Source organism: Mesoplodon mirus (genome assembly GCF_964341445.2).
Source record: "Mesoplodon mirus genome assembly, chromosome: 3".
NCBI lineage: Eukaryota > Metazoa > Chordata > Mammalia > Artiodactyla > Ziphiidae > Mesoplodon > Mesoplodon mirus.
In genome coordinates this window covers 108,426,441-108,451,049 of record NC_138978.1, presented here as the reverse complement: position 1 = coordinate 108,451,049, position 24,609 = coordinate 108,426,441, and the positions used below count along the sequence as shown (strand labels likewise).

Below are 24,609 nucleotides of genomic sequence, written 5' to 3'. Positions count from 1 at the left end.
AGTCAGATATAGGTTATTTATTTCAACTCAGTAATACTGAGAGCTAGGAGACTGTGGATTTATTTCTGGCTCAGCTTCTTCCTAGCTGTGTAACTTGGGCAAATCACAGAACCCCTCTGAGCCTCTGTTTCTTTCTTTTTTTTTTTTTCATTTTTTTAATTTAATTTTTATTTTTTATCACAGCAAGTTTGATTACAACGTTTTGCTTGTCCTAGGTGTGCAAGATGTCGTTCATTTACACATATACATATATCGATTCTTCTTCGGATCCTTTTCCCATGTAGGTTATGACAGAATGTTGAGTAGTCTTCTCTTGGTATTCCATAGGTCTTTGGTGATTATATACTTTACCTGTATTTGTATATCTCTGTTAACCCCAGTAACCTAATGTATCCAATCCTCACACATTTCCATTGGTGAAACATATGTTTGTTTAATGAAACTGTGATTGCCTTTCTCTGTGGAAATATCTTCACTGGTATCAATTTTTAGGTAACACCTATAAGTGATATCATAGGATATGTGTCTTTCACTTTCTGACCTACTACAAGTTGCGTCATCAACTCTAGACTCATGTACGGTGCTCCAAATGGCATTGTGTCATTTTTTCCCTTGGCTAATATTCCATCTGTACATGTACCAGTTCTTCTTTGTCCACTCATCTGTTGAGGGAATTATTGGTTGCTTCCATGTCTTGGCTATTGTAATACGGCTGCAATGCAGCTTTGCCTGGCTGTGTCTTTCCAATTCTGTCTTCTCAGGTTATAGGCCCAGGAGTGGGTCTGCTGGATCATATGGTAGCAAAATGTTGACCATGTAAAGGCACCTCCATTCTGCTCTCATTAGTGGCTCTTACCAGGTCACGTCCCACTTAAAGTTGAGTGTATGCACTTCTCCACAAACCCTTCAGCACTTATTGCTTGTAGTTTTTTGCTGAAGTTTATTCTGACTGGTGTGAGCTGGTACCTGTTTGTGGTTGGATTTGCATGCGTCTCATAATCCCTTGAAATTGAGCTTTCAGGCATGTCCTTTTTTCTTCTTAAAACTGTGAGTACAGCTTACCTCTTCATATTGTTTTCTTGAAATATATGCCACATTTTGAAATATTTTGACCATTACCTCCCTCAAGACATGTTGAGGGCAGGTTTCATTTACAGCCCAACAGTACTTGTGCGTATGAAGTGACCCTTAGCACAGGTTTTCAAGCTGCTGTTGCAGGTAAACGGGCAGAGGGCAGCAGCATTTCTGCTTTTCCCACTCTGGTAACTAGGTGAGCCTCTGTTTCTTAATCAGTAAAATGAGAAAAATAATATTGCCCCTGCATTACCAGATGGGGCTGCTGCCTTGAATATAGTTGCCAGCTGGGAAGATACCTTGACTGTAGGTATAAGAGGTAAGATGTGAGAGCCCTGGACAAGGACCATGAGACTCCCGGCGCCAGTGCTGGCTCTGCCCTTAGTTGGGTGAGGGACCTTGACAGTCACTTACCTTGCATGAGCCATCCCAGCTCCCACCTGCCCATCTCAAATGCAGCAGCAGATGTGAAAGCACTTCATGTAAGCCTAGGCAGAAACAAGCTGTTCCTGCCATGGTGGGAACGGAGGCCTGTGCCAGGCATTGAGTGGGCCCCTGCAAGACTGAGGCCAAGGGTACCATGGAAAAGGTGTGAACGTGGAATCAGACTCTCCAGGGCTCCAGGCCCAGGAGTGGGGTTGAAAAACACATGTGATCAAGGGCGAATTACTGCAGCTCTCTGATTTCCAGTTTCCTCAGCTGTGATAGGGGACTAGTAGCACTTACTTCTTAGTGCAAAGATTAAACAAGGTGACCCCTGCCAAGTCCTTGGGTTGTCCAAAACCCAGTTTTATAGTGGGCCTTCATGTTGATCACAAATGAGCGCCCAAGGGGCTCCCCGCTTAGGCAGTGACCTGGCTGAGGACAGTCCAAGGCGGATGAGGTTGCCAGGCCAGGATGCCTCAGGGATGTGAAGCTCTCCTAATGTCCCCTCTCTCTCACTGGCCCTCTTCTCTGTCTCCTTTGCTGGCTTTTCCTTCTTCTGACCTCTAAATATTGGAGTGCCTGGAGCTCAGTCCAGGGTCCTTTCTTTCCCCCAGGCATTAAAGATGAGCTACAACTTCTGGATGTCTATTTCCAATCTGGACTCTCCCCTGGGCTCCAGGCTCTTCTGTTCTACTGTCATGGCCACTTGGAGATCTAATGGACATCTCAAGTTGAGAATTTTTGACCCCTGAACTACTTTTCTCCGGGTCTTAGTTTAGTCTTCCCCATTCTAGAAAATGACATCATTATTCCCAGGTGCTCAGACCCCAAATCTAGAAATCATCCTTGCCTGGACCTTCCTCATCGCCTTTTATACTCAATCCACCAGCAAGTCTCGCTGGTTTCCAAATAAGTTCTGAACCCAGTCCCTTCTCAGCATCCCACTACTGCCTCTTAGTCCCAACCACTGTCACCTCTCAGCCAGACGACACGGGGACCTCCTCCTGGATTCCCTGCCTCCACTCTTGTTTCCCACAGCCTTTTAACCCAACAGCAGTCACAGTGCCCTTTTAAAGATGTAAATCATGTCATGTTATTTCTTAGCTCTCAACCCTCCAATTACACAGAGAGTAAAATTCATACCCTTGCCATGGCCTCATTTCAATGGTTCTTAACCCAGTGGACATTTGGCAACATCATACATTTTTGATTGTCACCCGTGGAGGGGGCGGGGGGTGGGGTGATACCGGCATCTAGTTGGTGGAGTCCGGGATGCAGCTAACATCCTGCAGTGCACAGGACAGCCCTCAACAACAAAGAATTATCTGGCTCAAAATATCAGCAGGGTGAGGCGGAGAATGCCTTTATGTGATCTGGACCCTGACCCTCCTTCCTGTGTCCTGTATCACTCCTCCAATCGCCTGCTATGTGGCAGCCTCTCTGACATTCTTGCTATATCTTCAACATATCACTCTTGCTACTGTCTTAGGCCTTTGTACTTGCTATTTCCTCTGTTGGGGATACTTCTACCCACAGGTCTTCTTCACATGGTTAGCTTTTGCTCATCACTTAGGTCTGCTCAGATGTCACCTCTTGAACACCGTAATTTAATGTCTATCTCCACTTGACCAAACCCTGCCGTGGTAGGTTCTGTTCCCTTACCCTACTTTCTTTATTTCACAGTACTTAGTTCTATTACTTGTTTTCTTGTTTATTATCCTTCTCCTCCACAGGAATGTAAGAATGGGAACAGGGACTTTGTGTTCATCAAGGGCTGCATCACATATAGGAGCTCAAGAAGTATTTGTTGAATGAATAAATGGTTGGTAAATGTGGCACAGACAGGGATTACTACAGAAGGTTAGGAAAGGAGACCATCAGTGGAATCCATCAGCATGTAGGGGAAGGCTTCCTGGAGGAGGTGTGACATGGGCTGCTTTGCAAGTTTGTGCAGCCCTCACCCCTTCAGCTAAGGTGGCCCCAAATGGAGCAGGGCTGTGTCCTCCTCTGACGCCTGAATGTACCTGGGGGCACCTCTTGCAGATTAGAGCCAGCTGTGGACTTTAACATGCAATAGGGTGGAGAGCAGAGCTGGAGGGCTCAGGGGTCTAAGATGTGTGATTGAAGAGAGGAGCCAGGAAAGAGAGGCAAGTGGGTGAAAAGCAGGAGCAGGAAGGAGAAATCTAGGCTCCAGTTGGTTCAGATCAGGAGCAGAGCTCAGTATGGAGGGAGGGAGGGGTCTGGGATGGAAGAGAAGCCATCTCCAGGGAAAATCTCTGGGTAGCTCATCCTGAAGGGCTGATAGTAGCTCCTGGAGAAGGAACTGGGGGTTCTTCTAAGTTTTCCAGGAGCCAAGTGAGACAACTGTGAGTTGGACTTGGACCATTAGAAAGGCCAGCAAAGGGTAAAATCAGACCTTTCACGTAGCCAGGCAGAGACTGTGTCCTGAATAGACATACTGACCCATATCTAGTTGGTATTACATGAGATAATTATGAAAATGTGGTTCCAGGATAGTCTTGATTTCAAACACTCTGAGCCATTGCCAAACAGTGGTCCCGTGCTTCAGTTTAAAAAACCAATTCCCATAATGCCACATGTGACAATGTGTAGTCCGCGTGCAGCACATGCCAGCTGATGAGTGGGTGGCCCCCCTGCCCCAGGTCAGCCCCCCCGTGCCACCTCACAATGGGATGTGAATGTCCAGTTCTTGAGGAGGGTTGGGTTCACATCATGGATTATTTTTCCAAGGTCTCAGGATTCCAGAGTTTGTAGATCATGGAGCCCCCCATGGGAGGGGAATGCCTCGTCCCAGGTACATAGCTCCACTCATCCCAACATCTCCTCCAAGTGACACGTATGGTCAGGGTCTGTGCCCTCACGGCCACCTCAGAACACTTACTCACAACTCTGGTTCATTTTGCTGCCTGGATACTTCTGAGGATATGACTATAGAGGAGTAGCTGACCAACACCCTATTTTATTAGTCTGTTAATGTAGGTTTAGAGTAATACACCTCAGATGTAGACAGCTTACTCCAACCTACCAAAAATATCATCATGAACATTTACAAGGTCTAAAGAATGATATAATGGTGGTGAAATTCAGATGCGTTACATTACCCCCATGTCTAATTTAGCCCTGACTCAGTCCATAGAAATATGGATTTCCCCACAGGTTTAGTCTCATAGCTGCCTGGGCCCCATGTGCCTCGTAGAGCTAAGGTGATGAGTCTGTCTGTCACCCATCCTCGAAAGCCATAAAACACCCCTGAGCTAACCATCTCTTTGCTGCTTCCTCAGAGAGCCGCTGACACTCACTTTGACTTTTTGGTCACAAAACCTGTCTGCCACTTGTCACTGGATCCCCCTTCCATCATTAGGTCTCCTTGGTATACAGAGATTTGATGCTCTCAAACTTCTACTCCATCAAAGGCTGATCTTTGACCCTTCGTTCATACTAAGAAATACATGGCTGACAAAGGCTCAGACAGATGCTTATCCCAGGGGCAAATGCTCTCAGCAGCCATCAAATTCCGTCGGTCAGAAGGCAGTGAACCACTCAGAGGCAACAGAGCAAGCAAAGGGCTGGCCCTGGGCCTTCCTTCCTACTGACTGTGTGACTTTACATATATTATAAAAACTCCCTTTGATTCTCAGTCTTCTGAACTGTAAAATTGGAATAATAATAATAATAATACCTCCTTTATAAAGCAGTGGTTAAATGAGAGCATATATGTAACAGCACAGTACTTGGCACATAAAAAGCTGTAACGGCAGCTATTTGCTATTCGTTATTAAAATCTTGGAAAGTAAAATTTCAGACATCAGTCAATGACTCATGGAAATATTTTGGAGCTTAAGGTCTTTGTGAAGTGAGAGGGAAAGGGAATGGAGTTTAAAACACTGGGAGGAAATCCCTAGCAGAAGAAGGCAGAAGTTCAACGTCACGGTGTCCCTGTGATTACCGTTCAATTGTGGGGTTAGCCTCAGTTAAGCCATCTGTCAAATGGCAGTAATAATAAGGTTGCTATGATGATTAAATATAATAATGCCTATGGATGGTTAACATAGCACCACGCACGTAAGCCTTGAAAAGTTTAGGGTTCTTGTTGTCATGGTTGTTATCACAACCTGTCTTCCCCATGCCAGGTCCTCTTGCAACTCTTTACGCAGGTCAAGCTTCCATGTAGAAAGTGCAACCTAGCTTCCTAAGCACTATTCCAGGATTTAGGCTGGAACACCTCTCCCCCACCCGCAAGGGCCTGTCCCTGTCGCAGAGCATTTACAGCCAGCTAAGAATTACTCCCACAGATTTCTGGGATCCACTCCTTGCTGCCTCCATGTGGCTTTGTCATGTGGAAAGGCAATATCATGTTATGCACAGACAGGGGACAGCTCCTTTCCTTTCTTACAAGGGGTTTGCTGGTGGTCTCACCTCGCTCTCACCTCTCATTCCTGGGATGGTCACAAAAGCAAGGGAACCATGGCCCTTGAAATGAATTTATGCAGCGACAGGTAAAAGGAAAAGGGGCCCAGACCTTAGCTTTTGCCATTGGTCTTGCCAGAAAGTGCTGGACTGGGACAGAAAAGCAATCCCGGAGAGAAGGGTCCTCTAGCTTCCTTGGACTCAAGGAGAAGTAAATTGTAGGTTGCCTGATTTGTGATCAAAGCTACCAAAATTTATAAAATGTTCTGAGGATGTTTCTGCCCATGTGTTCCTAAGTAAACCTATAAAAATGGAGGAATATTTTGGTTCCAACAAAACTGGTGATTAGGACTAACTCCTACTGCCAAGGTGAGGTCTGTCTTAAAGCTAACTATTCAGCAGGTGTCACTAGCTTCTCACTGCACTGTTCTGGGCTTTAGCAGGATATAAGGACGTTTAAGACTTGGACCTGCCCACAAGGGACTTAGGAACTGACTGGCAGTTCTTACTTCATTTTAATTCCAATGAAGCCTTTAGCCTTTTGGGAAAAAGAATCACTAGGATGAGTCTAATACCACAGGGCTGGCTGTCAGATGGATTCTTCTATGACCCGGTGGCCTTGGACATGAAAAGGAAATGAAAACATTTCATTATGAGATTTTCTTCCCCCCTTCCACATGTTTCTGCTGTCTGCCCCGTCTACCCTCCACACCACACATACACATGCACATACACACACACACACACACACGCACATGCACTTATAACCACACGCACATATACACACATACATACACCCACACACCCCACATGAAAAAGTGAAGACATTGCTGAAGCAGCTGCAAACATTCAAAAATTGCATTACCTTCCTGACTCAAATATCTATAGAATCTTAGCATTGAAAGAATCATGCGAAATCATTCAGTCTTTATACAGAGATATAGATACAAATTTTGAAAAAGAAGGAAAAAAAGCCAAACAGGTAGCAGGTGAAGTGTTTTGTCTAAAATCAGGGTTATCAACCAAGCCCAGCTCAGGTCTCAGGTCATTTCTTTTTTTTCACTCTTTCATCAGCTATTTCACAAGCACCAATTTTGTGCCAGGAGCCATGCCAGGCACCCTTGATACAAGGTGGACAAAAACTGTACAAAGTTCCTCCCTCACAGGGCTTACAGACTAGTTGGGAAGACAGTGGCAAGAATCACACAAAGGAACGGGCGGTTTCCACTCTGAGAAGTGCTCCATGTGAGAGATCCACATGCCATTGGAGAGGGAGTCCTAGGGGGTCAGGGATGGTTCCTGGAGGAAGGCATGATTCATTTGAGAGTGGAAAGGTAGGCAGGAGAAGGAGAGATGCTCCCCAGATAAAGGGTAGTTACCCTTCCTCACCCAGGAAGATATTTCCGACACTGGTATGCTGAGGTGGGCTCCACCACGAGCTTCTCTTCCCAACTCCACACTCAGTGAGGTCACACTGGTAGCTTGAAATTAGCCACGGTGGAAGTATTTACGCCCCAGAAAGCAGCAGATGCTACAAATCAAGGTCCCTCCCACTTTGGAGAACCATCTTTACCAACACACCATGGGCTCCAACTACATTCCACCTGCTTCCTGCTGTGGACAGCACAGACCCTGCCCTTTAAGCCAAATGCCTGTCCCCTTCCTGCAGAGACTCTTCCAGGAGCCTATTCCCAGAAAGGCACTGTCAACAAGTGACTGGGGACTTAAGGCTGTTTATGTCACACCCTGGGCCATCTGGCTTCTAAGAAAGAGCCCGTTCTTGTGGTCCTCGTCACCCTCTTGCCATCTACAGATATTTATCAACCACCTCTGTGAGACACTTGGTCAGGCAGATCTCCAGTCAGGCTTTGACCCCTCAGAAATTCGTGGCCTGGCTGAGGCTGCTAGGCTGACATTGTTCTTCCTTAATATAACTCGGGCTGCTCGGGGGACAAGAACCAAGGGCTGAAAGCCCAGCCGAGGGCACGAGATTAGGAGATGGCACCACTACTGTTTTTCCCAGTCTGTTTCTAGGCACAGGAAACACCAGGTGAGCACAGGTCAGAGTTCACAATATATATGATTTGGTCAAGTTTTAAAAACAACTGATTCTACTCTCCTTGCACCCTCACTGTCCTCCCAGTTTTCTAAAGGGATCTGCCAAAAGAAAGAGTGAGTTTTGAGTTCTTACAAAGACTGACAGGAAGCAAAGCAGGTGGACATCGCAGAGGTGGTGCTTTACAGTGGAAGTACCTTTGTTTCCGGGGCGTGTGTGCACCTGTGTGTGTGTGTGTTTCTGTGTGTGTGCGTGGTGTCTGCTGTGCACACAGAATACAGGCTCTGGATGATGGTGCAGGTGCAGATGAGGCAGTCAGCAGGGCTGTGAGATGGAGAATCTTGGAGGAAAAGACCAGCCATGGGGTCTGGTTGGGTAAAGAAGCTGGACACTCTAGATGATTCCCTCTGCTCATCTCCCAGCTCCCAGATGGGAACCCATGATGCTCACACTTGGCTCACCCTGGAGAAGGCAGCCTGTGCTATGGAAACTCAACCATTTGCTAGCTTAACCTCTAATCAGATTTAAAGGCTGGGTGACACCAGCCAGCAAGTCTCCCAGCCAGGATTTTCAGTTAGAGCCAGGCATGAGTATGCAGGGAATAATTTAGGGGGTCCTGTGAAGCCACCCAACGTTATCTGCCCATAGCGCACTCTGGGCACCACCCCTTAGGTGGACTGTGAGTCTCCAGATGGCTTCCCTTAAAAGCAAAACCCAAAGTGATCAGGGCAGCATTACTAACACCTACTCTTGAATTAGATTCTCAGATTATCAAACTGCACACGCAGGGTGGCAGTGGCTGCACTGAGGGACAGAGGCTGCCCAAAGGGGATGTGGAGAGGGAGACCAGCAGGTGGGCCGCCAGGGTGGTAGGACATGGTGATGCCGCAGCAGTTGCTGTTTGTAGGTGCTCTGTATTTAGAGCACAGAGGAGATGAGGAAAGAGAGAGGGTGGCTGGAGGTCACAGAAGATGTGCCAAAGGAGGTTGGCACAGGTGAGCTGCCCACCGTAATGTAGACGAGAGGTGGGTGGCTGTGAAGACAGCCCCCGGCTGCTGTGCAGAGAAGCTACATCCCCTCCCTGTTCCTCTGCTGACACTGCCTTGGAGTCCAAGGGTACCTACTGACCCTTCTGGCAATGCGCCGTAATTCCAGGGTCCTGGCCCAGATCCCGTGAGTCGGTGAGGCAGTCCAGAGGGCAGCCCTGTCCAGCCATCCGTAGAGGGACTGTGGGTGGTCCCCATTCTCCACGGCGGTTGTGCAGGTTGTGTCCTGTATCGGGTATCCGGCCGAGTGGGTGAGTGGGAGCCCTGCTGATGGAAGGGCACCTTCCACTAATGCACACAAAGGCTCCGCAGGATCTGGCTGCAGCCTGCCCCTGGGAAGGCCCCCTGGGTCCTCAAAGAGAGGCCACGAGAGAGGATGGGAAGCCCAGAGAAGGGGAAAGTTGTGTACCATGGGGCCAGGGGAGGGGCAGCCTTTGTGGGAGGGAAAGGTGAAGACTGATGCTGCCCGCTTACCGTCTCCTAGAGGAGCACCGGGTTATCTGTTTACTCCACTGAAAGCCACACGGTCTGAAGATCAAGGGATGTTTTCTTTATTAACATTGAAATAACTAACGAGTCTATGTTATCATGTGCATTGTCTAAATATTGTTAAATAAAACATCTTATTGCCAATAATTACCCAAACATTTCAGTGACACGGGACTCCTGCCAGCGGCAGGGATGGGATTCCAGTTCAACAGTGAGAGCCAAGCGTTTACTTTGCTGCACACAGTCACTTGACTGGGGTCTCCTGACTGCGGCTCTGCTCAATGGAAGCTCTTTATCAGCCCCAGGTGAAGAGAGCTCGGATGAAGTGCAAATTATTCCCTGTGGTCAGATCCCAAAGTATGTGGGTGACAAATACAGTGGCATTGTTTCCTTGAGTGAGTCTTGTTTTCCATATGTGGGAGGAATTCCAGACTTGAGAAGTCTGCATCCAGACTTCATAGATTTTTTTGTTTCTAATTGAGACAACACGACTCACGATAAAGAACAATACCAGCCTGGCTTCTAAGCTCCGAAAGGCTCTGGGTCAAAACTTGACCTCCACAGGGATTGGACAGGCTCCAAGAGCAACTACTCTCTTTGGTTGTCAAGCCGGACCACAGGCTCCATAAGAGCAACTTTCTGTTGGCTTGTGGAGTGTGGAGACAGAGCAGATGTGTCTGCCTGCTAATGCACTGTGGGATGGAGTTGCTCTCTGGGCTTATTGAAATCAGATGCCCAGCCCTCAGAGCTGCCCTGCAAACACATGGTGGCTCCACGCAAGCGCCATCACATTGGAAAATTACAAGAGCCATGACTCCACCTCCTCACCCCTGTGCAAGACTCCATTTTTACCAACTGGGCAAGAGAAAGGCCCTCCCTCCTCCATTACACACTCTGAGGGGCCAGGCCCATGTCAAAATAAAGTACTTCTAGATAGCTAAAGTGGTATGAAAATTTGAGTGCCAAAGACAATGTTGCAGGATGTGACCAAAATGTTAACATTGGTTATCTCTGAGTAGTGGGATTGGAATAAAAAGCATGATGGCATATCGCGAATTGTGCATACTTGTTCGAGAAAATTACACTCAATCCCCAAATAATATTCCACTTGTTACAAACAAATCCTGAGGTTATGGGGAAATATTTTCTCTTAATATGCAATGTCATTTGAGAAAAATACATCTTAAAATGCTAGTTAGTTAATAAACTATTTCAGTTGCTCTAAGATTTAATAGTTTAATCAAAATTGTATTGACTCTCTTTGAGATTTTCTAGGTTAAAATTATGTAATCTGAGTAAAACATTGTTAGAGTGAGTTTGTTTGTTGGTTGTTTGATTTTCGAGATTTACCTAAGCAAATATATATACTCTAGTTTCCTCCTCTGTACAAAAAACAAACAACTCTACTCATAGAGCTATTATGAGCATTAAGTGAGATAATCCATTTAAAGTATTTACCACAATAGCTGGCACATGTAAGATAGTTGATAAATTTTAGCTATCATTAGCCATATATATATATATATATATATATATATATATATATGTAATTTTCCTTTAAAGATGACATCAAGATTTGCAAAAAAAAATAGGTAGGCAATGAGCAGATATCAACTGTTTTCTTTTTTGAATTTATCTGAGATACATGAGTGTGAAACAAATATCTAGGGCCCAACTCAAGTCTTCCAGCCTCCATCAGGTCTTAGATCTCGTCCCAGTTACTCCTATAAATAATGCATAATTTGGTGAGGCAGAAATTTAGGACTGAAAGGATTCTTAGAGATAATTGGTCCAGACCATTTTACAGATGAGGAGACTGAGCCCAGATGTGTGATGACTTACCGGATGTTACTGAGTAACAAAGACCAGACCACCCTAGGTCCCTGACTGTTTCCTGTTTGTGCATCTCTTTTCACTCTGACAGATGCCTTCTTGGTTTCTCTAGTGGTTGATGTGTAAGGATACTGACTCCCCACTGGTGCCCTATACCACTCATAATATCACCCGGCACGTAGCATAGCCCTGGATGTATAGCAGGTATTTGATAAATGGTTTGCTCAATGCAACTCAACAGCAAGTTTGCAGCCTCTGATATGCCAGGTGTATGCTGGACAGTATAAAGGATAGGAAGCTAGATAAGAGAGAGTGACTGCTTTTGAGAAGCTTCCAGAGACTGACCAGGGAAGGCACAGAAGGGGACGAGGGGGAGGGGGGTCTCAGAGCAGGAAGACTTGTTTAATTTCATCTACAGAAAAATGAAGGTCAGAAATTGAATCACGTAATAAACCTCAATGAGTTAGTTCTCCAGGCTCCTTATCCCAGACAAACTCCAAATCTCAGTATTTCCAAAATTTACATTTACAGCTCTTGACCTCTCTCCTTTAACTCCAGATTTCCATATTAACCACTTACTTGCACTCTTGTCCAATAAGGATCTCAGATTTACCATGTCCATACAGAACTCTTGATTCTGCCCTTGAAATCTGCTCCTTCCCTGGTGTTCTCTATCACAGGAAATCACAGCTCCATCCTGCCGGATGCTAAAACCTTGGAGTCATTCTTGAGTCTCCTCTTCCTCACTCCTCCATACCACAATCCATTCGGGAATCCTGTTCACTCTATTCCTTCAGTAGATCCCACTCACAGCGTCTTCCCACTGCCACGACAGCCCTGACCATTACCACGTCTTGCCGGATTATTACAGGGGCCGCCTCACTGATCTTCCTGCTTCTACTCTTGGTCCCCATTGTGCAAGCTCAGCCAGAGTGCTCCTTTTAGAATATATCAAATCAGGTCACTTTCCTGCCCAAAGCCTTCTAATGGCTTCTTCTCTCCTTCAGAATAAAGTCCGAAGCCCTCACCAAGGTCCATAATGCCCTAAAAGAGCTGTCCCAGTTGCCTCTCAGATCTCATCTTCTGCCACTCTCCCCAGGGATCACTCTGCCCCAGCCGCAGGGGAATGTTTGCTCTCTTCAGCCCAACACGTTCCTGCCTCAGGACCTTTACACTGGCCATCCTCTCTGCCTAGAATGTTTCTCCCACATTCCTGCATAGCTCTCTGCCACACTTTATTCAATCTCTGTAAACATCACCTCATCGGAAAGACCTTCCTGTCACAAACTAGAACATCCCCAATCTGTAATTCCCAAACCCTTATCATGCTTTGTTTTTTCTAGCAGTTATCACCAACTGACATTTTGTTGGTTATTTGTCCTTTATTTTCTGTCCATATCCACTAGAATTTAAGGTTCTTTAAAGCAGGGAACTTTTTCACCTTGTTCACTACTGTATCCCCATATCTAAAACAGGGCCTTGGCAGGTAGTAGGTTCTCTATGTATTTGCTAAACAAGTGAATTAACAATATGCTGTCATTCTGTGTTTCAGTTTAGCCGTTTGTGTACTTATCTCATTACTCCAACTAGACCAGTCCTATTCCCCTCTGTAATTCCTGCAATCCCTAGCATGGTGTACCTGCGTGGAACAGGTGCTCATCACATGTGTGTTGAATTAAACTGAACAACTGCTAAGCACTAGCCACAAATTATGTGACTTGAATCCAGTTCATGTCATCTATAAGGGGCGCTGTGCCCAGAGGGTTTGTTAATTTTTCTGAGAGATGGTCCCAGTGTTTCTTTAGAACTTAGGAAGCAACTCTGGGGAGAAAGAGCAGCACAAATGGAGCTTTGTGTGCTGGAGAAAACAGAGGTGCAGTCACAGCAGAGCAAGCATCCCAAGCCAAGCTCTGGGAAAAGCAACAGAAACAAATGTGACCAGAGGGCTGACTGGCCCAGAGCCACCAAGGTCAAGGGTCTGTCTTAGAGGGGAAGAGTATACCATACATCCTCCACAGAACCATGTAGACAAACCTTGGTGAGTCAGACACACCAGGATTGTTGCTCCTGTCTGATTCTGCTACACTTCTACAGGACTTGACAACTTTGTTCCTCAACTTGGGAATTGCATCCATTTGTTTGTGGTATGACCCAGCGTCTTTCTGCAGTGTCATCCTCTGGACCCATGCCCCCAAGCCCTGATACAGATGAGGATGTACTATAATGAGGCCCATTCCCAACAACCCACTCCTTTGGAAGGAATCCAGGTACAAAATTCAAGGCTATACGCTGGGCTAGAACATGACACAATGTACTAGGAATCATTTTACAAATTTATCTTAAAAGCAAAGCTACTTGCAGAAAGGCATTTAACTCTGCCTTCAACTGTAACCTCGGGCTCAGATGTTTAAACAGAAATAATTCACAAAATGTGTCACTGTCTGCTTGTATTTTCTCCCAATGGCAATAGAATATTACTCAACTCCCCAATTCACCATCAATTATTTTTAAACTGCTTTGTCTTTTAGTAAAAACCCTTTGGGATCTGGAAGACTTGTTTCAAAAGTTGATTAGAAAAGGAAAAACAACTGTACATTGGAAAGATATATTAAAGTTAAAAAAAAGAAACTTTTAATAAGGTAAAGAAACAACATAATAGGCATTTTTGCTTTTACCTTTTTAGTGGATTGGTGCCCATACATGATCCTTATAATTGGAAACTATGTAAGGAAACCCACCAAAATCAAAGCAAGTGCAGATTTACAAAAAACAAACAGCAGCTGTCCCAGATCATCTAGGGCTCTGGGGCCAGCAGTCTGCTGAGAATTTATCAAGCCCAGTTGAGCAGTTCAGGGCAAAAGACATTAAAAAAAATAAAAGTACAAGCCCACTGGGAATATTAAGAGAAGAGTCATCCAAAAATGTTAAAAATGTCCATCCAAGGCTTAAGCCATTACATCAGGCCAAAGCAGGCCACTCTAAACCAGAGAGGCAAAGGAGCCACTTATGAGAACTACTCAAGGACAGCATAAAATGTATTCTGGTCTTTCCTTCACACAGCTTGGTTTAGAAGGACAGGACTTCTTTTTTCCTCTCTCTTGAAAATCCCCAAATCACAGTTTTATGGGCTCCATTATACTGTGTTCGAAGCACTGATCAATCCAAGAAACGATTTTCTTTGGATAATTTAAATTAGCTAGTCTCAAAGTGAATTTCTTGGTGTATTGATTCAAACTTATGTCACCAAATCTTCAGTAAAAAATGTTTCCATGATCAAATAAGTTTGACCTCAGATAAGTGAATCCTTCTAGAGATTCCCAATGCATACTAGCATATGGAAAGCTCTGATTAAAGAAAGCTGTTTCTAACCCAACAATTCCCAAATGCATTTGACCATGGAACCCCTGTTTTATCAAATCTCTTTTGACATCCCAGGGGTGGGAAACACTGATTTAGTCATTCCTGTGATTTCAAGGCCAAGATCAAGGTCCACTTCCTGTTGAGACCATTCATTCACTTATTAAATGGACATTAATTTGTTGGCTTCTACAGACCAGGCTCTGTCTAGACACCAAGAAGAAAGTGTCAAGGTCCCTGCACTCTTGGTAGCTGTCAGTGTAATGGGAGAGGTAAACACGTGAACAAATATCAACAATTCCAAGTGATTGAGGCTTCTCTGAACCCCGTCATTTCTAACAGTCCATACAACACAATTTAGAACCCAAGTTATTCACTAAATATTTCCTGTGCTCTTGTCTCGTCTCCTCCCCTATACTGTTTATTACTTGAGGGCTAAGCTCGTGCTTTATGCTTGTCTAGTATTCTCTCTGATACTGAGCATGGAATTGGACACATAGTAGGTCATCCAGGGAATACTACTTGATGGATTAAAGACTAAACTAGATGATCCCTGAGTCCTTTTTAGTTTTGCAGAGTTTCTAAGAGTCTTTCTCAAATATCGGTACAATCCTATGCCTGCAAAATTATGGTGAACCACAAAAGTATTGAATAATTCATTAGCTCTATAGTTATCCAGGGGCTGTCTTGATGCCATAGAACTAACAAGATTAATGGCCTTCCTGGAGCTGGCCCTCCAAATAGGCAAGGCACAGCAAACCAAAGCAATTTACTGTGCTTACAGACATATCTTAAGTGTTAAGTCTTAGTGATTGACCTTGTTATCAGAGAACAGCCAAGTTTCCGATTTTACATGTGGGAATCCTGAGACCCAGAAGAATGTTTAGCTATTCATTGTAGAATTTAATACAGATTAGGGTTAGCCACAATTGGTAACACCAGGGGAGTTGTTAATTTCTTGCTGGCAATTTCACTGTAAACTCCCTTCATAAATTTCAGATTTGAACTTGGCATTGTCATCTAGATGCACATTTATTTGATTTACGTATGCTGAGTGGTTCCTCATCACATGATCAGTAAGCAGACAGCACCTCAGATGCTTTATATATTTGAGAATTGTTCAGAAGCACAGAAACTTAATTTCATAAGTGAATAAGGAAGTGAATGTAGTGGGGATAAGTTACATTGGGTTCTATTATGATAGAGCGAGGTTTCTCAACCTCAACACCATTAACGTTTCAGCCCAGATGATTCTTTACTGTGGCAGGTGGTCCCAAACACTATGGGATGTTTAGCAACATCCATGGCCTTTACCTGTGAGATGCCAGGAGCAATTCCCCACTCCACTGTGACACCAAAAATGTCTCCAGATGTTGCCAAATATCTCCTGGGGTGGGGTTGGGAGTCACAATCACCCTTGCTTGAGAACCACTGACTACAAAAGAACCCCTGGTGATTAAAGTCAGTTACAGACATTTTTTTTTTCATTTTGTGGATTATCTGTTAGTATGTGCCCAGAGCATGGAAATCAATGCTTACTGTGTTTTAGAACTAGATAATTCCTTTTTTGTAGCCTGTGTGGCCTGGGACAAGTTACCTAACCTCCCAGAGTCTCAGTTCCCTTGTCTGTCTGGGATGTGCAAGTGAGCCACACACTAATAAGCCTCTAGTGTTATTCCTGGAGAGGGGCAGGCATGTGTTAAATGTTAGTGCTACCCTCCTCCCAGCCTTCCTACCCCTCTTCCCCCTAGCCCCCTTCCCCCAAGCCTGGGGCGAACACAACCAAATGATATGCCCTACAAATAGCTTCGTGGTTTGTTTACAATTTTTTTCCTTCCATAGAACAGGTAATCAGGAGCTGCCATTATATCCAAACCTTATGTGAGCTTTGGGGGAACAGAACCGCCTAAGTCAACAATAGATGAAGCAGAATCCGAGTTCCCAACCATTTGCATACGTATCCAAGAATTTCCAAGCATAGAGAGCGTGTCCACAGACATAGAAACCATTCATCAGTTTCTTATTCTGTGTTCAATGAAATACAACTGTAGCTTGAGTAAACAAAGAGGCTGCTCACAGACTGAGCATGTCTCCCAGCTGCAGCCACCCAAAGTCAAAAAATAAACCTGGTGGCTTAGTCAGCAACACCGACTGCTCCACTGCAGAATGCAGAAGCCCAGGCTTGGCACCTTGAGGGGAACACAAACACAGAAAAAAATCTGGTATCACCTGAAACCTGAAGGGTTTACAGAAAGAACATATGGAAAGGTTTATGGACCTGATTTTCATTATAAAGGCATTATAATGACATTATGAACCATTTGGAAATGGGGGAGAAGGGAAGGAGATACCCAAAGTTCTAACACTCAATACAACTGTTTTCATTTTAGATATTTACTTCCAGGCCTGGTTCCTGTGCATGTGTTATTTCCCTTGGCTGCAATGATCTCATACATGGTCTTCCCTAACCCGTCCCCCCACTGCCATTCCACACTAGATTACAAGCATTTCTCCTTGTTCTTACTGCCTTCACAGTTTTCATATTTAATGACTACACAGAAGTTCTAGAAAAAGATTTTCTGCCAAGTAACTAATGAACTATCCCACTATTGAAGAACCTTGGCTTCTGATTTTGCAACTATAAATAATTTAGGGAAAAAAAGTCATGAGTATAGCTTTTTCCTTCTCAGGATTATTTTTGTGGGATAAAGTCTCAAAAGTGGAATTAATAGGTGAAATCTATGGACATTTCTACAGTTTTAAATATACAATTGTCAAATTGTTTTAAAATATGTTATTCTGATTGTAAAAGCTCTTTGTGGCTCATTTCAAAATATTTAGAAAATACAGAAAAGTATAAAGAATAAAACATGGGACTTCCCTGGCGGTCCAGTGGTTAAAACACCATGCTTCCAATGCAGGGGGGCACGGGTTCGATCCCTGGTCCGGGAACTAAGATCCCCCATGCCACAAAAAAGAATAAAACACACTCACCCATAATCCTTTAACTTGACTACTGCTAACATTTTCTGTATTTCCCTTCAGTCTTTTTTCCCTGTGTTCATCTTTAATATCTGCATCTATCTAAAGTTTGTTTTATTTTAATATTATCCACCTTCTGTTAAAGACCATCTACCTGCCCTCCAACAGGGCTGTGTTCTAAAGTCAATGTATAAGAGACAGCAGTGAAGTATAGCCAAATTTACCTTCAAAAACCCCTTAGGAAGTCTCCATGCTGAAGTATAACAATGCCTCTCAATAAGTTTAACCAGCTGGTTTTTCCTCCAGTATGGGAACAGACTGCTCTTTCTTCAGTGGAGCACCGGATGTAGCTGGCTTGCAAAGAGGCCATATTGTTTAAAACAGACGAATCTTTGAGACCAAATCTGCCCAGGCTCACAGAAGGAGAGGTGGATGGGAACTGACACTGATGGAAGAATTGTATCTCCACCTCCTGTGCTGGTTTGGTGGGACTACAGAAAGACTCACTCTCACTATTTACATTGCTATTCATTTTCTCTCTTTCTCTCCTTTCCTTCCTTCCTTCTTCCCTCCTTTTCTCCCCCCTCCTTTTATTTGTTCTAATTGCTGATAATTTACACAAGCTTAATACTCTTATAATGAGAGGCTATTACATTTATTCAGCCTGAATTGAACATGGCTCGTGACAGGGAATTCTACCGCAGCAGGCAGCCGTTTCCCTTTGCTGGATATCGTTGGCAACCTAGTGTTGAGGTAGGACCCGCTTCTCTTCCGTTTCTGTGCTTTCGTCCCAGTTGTGTCTCCTGGAACGATGGAGGGCCTCTCTTCTCCCCTCCCTGTGGAAACTTTCCTGAATTTGTGACAGCCCTACTTCATCCATTTTTATTATGGGGTGGTTTCCAGATGTCCCACCCTCCTGATTTGCCTTTAACGTTTGCCTCACTGAGAAGAGAAGGATCGTGGGTCTTGGGCAGAGCCTGTGGTTTCCCTCAGCTCCTTCACTGACTGGCTGAGCAGCAGTAACAGGGGAATGGCAGTGTCACAAACGGAATGGCGGAAGCACACCTCCAAGACAGCCTCTCTGCAGCTCCAGCCCCAGCAGCTTGCATCCCAGATCTGTGGATGGCACCTGGTGAAGCAGCGATGTGAGCCCAATGTGAAATCCAAGTACATCATCATTTATCTGTGTTTGTATTTGGTTAGGGGTTTTATTAATGACAGAGGATTTGATTAAACAAAGTTTACACTATAACCAAGTCCAGTTGGATCTATGCATAAGTGGGAAGCCCCAGTTCCCCTGATGTTGTCCTTTAGTCCTTTTCACTCACAGTTTCTCTTCCAAGCCATTTTCTCTGACTCTGATAGTTGTGAGGTCACTCAATCACATTTATTTTAAGGGCCGGTCTGGCACACCCAACATGGCAGCTCTGTGATGAAGGACTTCTGTGTTGAAGTCGCTGTGTACCCTAGGATATGGCCTTACCCTAACCTATGGAACAAGATCTCTGTGTCATTCTGCCAAGACAATGCTACCATTGGGTTTGGGTTCAAATCTGGAATTTTTCCAGCAAAAATACTATTCTAATAGACTGTTAATTGAAACATCATCAGAATTATCTTGTACGGTCACCAGAAGACAGTTCGGTGAAATCTGGGTTCTTTGGGGGGAGTTGCTAATTATAAATGGCTCTGATTACCTTTTGCTTGGGCTATTTCTCCAGGCAAATCTAGGAATCACATCTCACCAGCACAGGCTGAAGCGTGTGTCTGTTTGTGACTTGTGCGGCGATTTCTTCCCTCTCACTGGAGCTGAGGCCAAGGCCATCTTCAAAGTCTTCTCTCAATCTGTGTGTCTTTCTTCCATTTCCTTCTCCCTCTGGTTCCCCTCTCCTTGCTTTGCCCTTTGGGTCCCCCTCTTCACCTTCTTTCACTTTGCTCACTGCCCTCCGTCATTTTCTTGCCCTCTCTCTCCTCTCTTTTACTGCCCTTGTACTTCGCCCCACTCTCCTCCTCTCTCAAGTGCTTCTTACTATAGTTCCATCTTTCTCATTCCCTGTCTTCAGTTTCCCTCTATGATGACATCAGATTTCCTAAGGGCAGGGCGAACCCCAGCTCACTGAGTTTGTCCCAGTGCCTGCAGGCATTGGGCTGGTCTGATTCCATCTGTTCAGAACTCATTCATTCATGCCACAAACACTCTTCAAGCTCCAAGCTGATGGGAAACGAGAAAGGCGTTTCTCCCTGTCCCTGACCTGGACCCAGCCCCAGGCTGGCCCCTAACTGAAAGCTGCAGATCCTGCACCAGAGCCAGGGCCATCCTCAGTGCCAGCATTACTCAGATCCCCCATGGTGCCCAGTGGGGACGGGGCCAAGCCGCATAATTCATGGCCAATGTCCGCCCTTCTGGTGTGTCTGCCAAAGTGTCGCTGTCAGCCTGTAGGTGACAGCTATTGCTCACTGGTGAAGAGCCTTCTTATGATTTGCACTCTTCCTGCTCACACGATTCTTGAGAAGTTAGAAGACAGCAATCCTGTCTCTTTCAAAGAGAGTTTCTGAAGGCTGTAGGCTGGTGAGCTAAAGAAGCTGCCAGGTTTTCACCCCAGAGCTTAAAATGAAAACCATTAATCTGCTGCACACAGAGCAGCATGATTCCTAATATTAAACCATTTACTCAGTTCAATGTAATTCAGTGTGGCAAATCAGAAGGAAGTGCTTCTCTTCTGCCTAGTGTCCTATCTGTTTTTCATAGCACGAGATTCTCAGTCTTCTTGGAAAAGACCATTTCATTTACTAACAGTGAAAACAACCATGTCTTCCTTAAAACACACACACACACACACACACACACACACAAACCACTGGTGGTAGCTCACTCAACCTCTTCTCTGCCTTGATTCACTCCTATTATATATATATGAAGTACTTACTGCTGAGAGCCTGAAGCCTGGATGGACAGTTGAACACTGATTGAGTAATTCACACAGTTCTGGGAAATAAAGTCAACAATCCACAAACTGAATCCACTTCTGGATGCTCATCCACCAAGGACCCTTGACATTCAATCTCTCTTTATTTCTGTTCAGTGTTGACTGCTTTCCCCCATCCCTCAAACCAAAGTCATAGCTTCGTAATTTCTTGTTTTAGAAAGTGACAAACAGAGCAGGCAGAGAAAACACTGTATATTTTGGACTAAAAATGAAATCATTAGGGTAAGTTTCTATTCTTGGTGACTGGAATTTTACCCTGGTTCTGATTAAGCACAACAAAGATATTATATGCGATGCTTTCCTGTAAATGTATGAGATGGTTTTCTATTGCATGTCCATGAATGGAAATATTTAACAGACTCCACTTGGCTCCATCAGTCTCTGGCTTGGTCTTCACACCCAAAAAGCCAACCAACAGAGAATCACACCCAGCCCAGAGTGAGTAGTGCCTTTCTTGCTGTGTTTTTTGTTTTTCGTTTTTTTCACAGTCTCACAATTAAGAGTAAATCTTATCCAGAAAATGTATGAGAGTACATGGAATAGACACATTCCCATGTCTATAAATTGCTCAGTAAGAAACAACTGCACAGTCTAAGCATCTATCTTCTGTACCTACATTACTGTCAGAATAGTGGGTCCATCCAGAATCTGTTCCTTGGTGGTTAGAGTATTTCAGCGAGGAGGGCATTTCAGTGTCTGTGGGCTCCCTCAGGTTGTAAACAGAGCAGTGGAGAAGTCAAGGTATTCTATAAATAGGAGATCACCATTCGATTTTTAAAAGCAATTAGGTAAATTCAAGAATAGAAAATATGCAGAATCCCACCTATACATTATCCATATCACAGAAGCAGAAATCGGCCATCAATACAAAGCCCAGAGGACAAAGCTGTTGCTCCTTTGAACAGTCAGATTTGTGAGCAGTCTGGAGAACAGTGACGAGGAGTGACCACAGAGCAGCCCTGTGCTCTTGTCCTTCACACAACCACTAAGCACTTGCACTTCCCCACTTCACGTCGAATGGAAGTTTCCTTATCTGCAAACTGGCGGTAATACTGATCTCAGAAGATTTTTAATAAGTATTTAAAAAGATAATCTCTAGAAAGCCCTTAGTAGAGTATCTGGCACATAATACCCAATAATTGTTATTTATTATCAGTGGTAGTAATTGTATTCACTTTTAACCCATGGTTTATGCTAGTGAAGTGCTTATCATATTTTAATGCATCATATTATACCACATTTAATTTTACACCTAAAATATAGGTAATTCCATCCTTATTGATGCCTCTCAGGCAGCCTAAGGGAGAGGCTTAAGGGGGCTCTTTGGGGGACTTCTATCCCACCCCCGCCCTTTTGCCCCACAAGCCTAAGCTCAAACTTCCAGTGTCTGAACAAGTGGATAAGGAAGAAGCACGTCAGGGAGCTAACCTTCTCCTGGGACACTGGCGGCCCTTCTCTGGCTGGCACAGAGGGGCCAGTAGAGAGCCACACTCGGGCTGGCCTTTAACTCCCAGGGAACTCCCCTCTTTCAAGTGGGAGCCAGTCACTGCATGGAGTCCCACTAGTCTGAGGAGTACCTCCTGGAAGCTGAGGGGAGGGCTCTGGGAGAGCTTTCCCTCCTGCAGGGGCCTAAACACAACGTCAGATTGTCTTCAGATTATGAACAAATAGAAAAGCTCAAAGATGGTCGGCAACAATGGTGCACTGATCCTCAAACATTGCACAGGCAAATGGAAGAACCGGCCTCATTCTGGAGGACGAGGTACCTAATTCCTTCTTTACCTTTTGAAGTATATGTGTGTTTATATATAATGTCCTTGAATAGTCATAGATACTCCTCTTTTGAGATAATTTTATCAAATCTATACTAGATAATGTCATCTACGTTACTGGAAATACAAAGTTAACAACAATAACAAAACTCAGGAAAAAGGAAGAAAAAAATACAACTTCCAGAATGGGTGCTGGAAAATAGTATGATGGAATACACAGACGGAAAGCAGGAATATTGATTTCTAGACCCAGCTCTGTTCACCACTCACTCGAGTTATATAGAACGTAAACAATTCACGTAACTACTTGGAAGAGACTAAATGACCCCCAGTCTTGACCCTCTTCTGGCTCAGCCTAAGAGGAGGCCTTGAGGAACACTGGTCAGACTTCTCTGCCTGACTCCAAACAGTTCTTAATGCTGGTGATGGTGGTACTGATGGTGGGGGTGTGGTAATGGTGATGGTAAAATGGTGGAAGTGGTGATGCTGGTGGTGGTGATGGATGATGATAGCATAGAGGAGGTTGTGGTGGGCATGGCGACGCAGGCAGCCAGGGTGGTGGAAATGACAGTCATGGTGGTGGAGATAGTGGTGGTGGTGGTGATGGCTGAAGATAATGCTGCCATGCTCTGTGGATCTGAATAAGAGACTTGTATAAATGCTGTGATAGATTCGAGAAGTAGGCAGAGGGCGGTGGGGCACTTAGGTACTAGGACTTCATGAGCACAAGTACACAGAGCACCTGGTGCTGGTCTCTGCCTGTAACTACAACATGTGCATTTCGAGGTGCTTCCTCTCTTGGGGACAATGCAAGCAAAACAGAGATGCTTAGACAGACATATACTGTTCTACTGGCTGTAAATTTGGGGGGGGGGTGTTGAAAGGTTTTTGCTTGTTTTATGCTTTATTTTTTAACTTTTATTTATTTTTGGTTTTTATCCTTAAAAATGTTTCAGTCTGTATTTTGGGAATAGAGAAATCAGGTCTGCTGAAAGAAAGAAAAGTAGAAATAGTTAAAAAAAAAAAAAAAAGCTGGGGCTGCAAGTCCTGGACACAGACGGGTGGACACAATGCAGGCAAAGAGGAGAGCCCTGCATACACAAAGTGCACCAAATCCGGTGCAGGCAGGGCTTAAAAGTCACCGAGGCCGGGCACATTCACACAGGATGGGTAGGTACCCTGGGACAGAAGGTGAGGGCCAGAGCCAGGCCCAGAGGGAGCTGGGGCAGCCAGTCAAGCACCCGCCTTCCTGGGGACAAAGGGTGACACTCTAGACCAGATATGGCGGGATGAGCCCCTGGAAGGCCTTGGAAGGGCAGCTCTGTTTCACAGACAGAGGCCTGGTGCCAGGAACTCGGCTGATTCACAAAGAAAGGAGTGAAATGCTAGCAAATGGTTTTCATTATCATCGTGCAGCCTCCACCCTTATTCCCTATATGTGTGCTCTGCTTTTTTCTTTCTTTGCTTCATCTTTTCATGGGTTGTAACTAAACAATGAGGTGATTGCCATCCCAGTGGATTGCACAACATAACCAGTGGCTGGATTGGAGCATAACTTTCTCTGAAGAAATTCTGAACAAGAAAAATAAGCAAGCTGGAAATAAGGAGTTTGTTTTGCCCAACACCTGTGTGTTTTTTAGTGCTTGTAATGAAGTCGGAATGAGGGGCTGCTGAGAGCTAAGACACTTGGTTCCTCAGCAGTGCACCTGTCAGCCCAGCAATGGGGCATTCTCCTTCTTAAATAAAACACCACATCGCCAACGTGAAAGGGGAGCGTACCCAGTTATCCAGGGATATAAATTGGGACCACTTGTTATTTACCAATATAGTATGAAATAATGATTTACTTTGAATAAACTGGTGCAGCTGTGGGAAGAGTTTTCAATTCTGTTCAATAAACATTCATTAAGGGCCTAACCTCTGAGACTGCCCCATGGAGAGAAAAACACCCAAGACCTCAAAAAGTTAACGAACCAGCAGATACCTAAATCTGTCCCAAATCCCTGGAGAACAAATTTGACCATGAAGATACCTCCATGTTTTATTCTCCTTGTGATCCACTTTCCCTGTTAGGCAGCAATCACCCTAAGCAAAGATGCTATTAACTGTACAGGGCCTGGCAAGTTTTAGTCATAGATGGAGTAGCTTCCTGTCCCTGA

General features: G+C 44.7%; 1 protein-coding gene across 1 annotated transcript in view; it reads left to right on the top strand.

The window, feature by feature from the left end:
- Nucleotides 1-24,609, top strand: part of NGF (nerve growth factor) — a 50,544-nt gene that overhangs the window by 10,363 nt on the left and 15,572 nt on the right. The gene's annotated exons all lie outside the window — the stretch shown is intronic.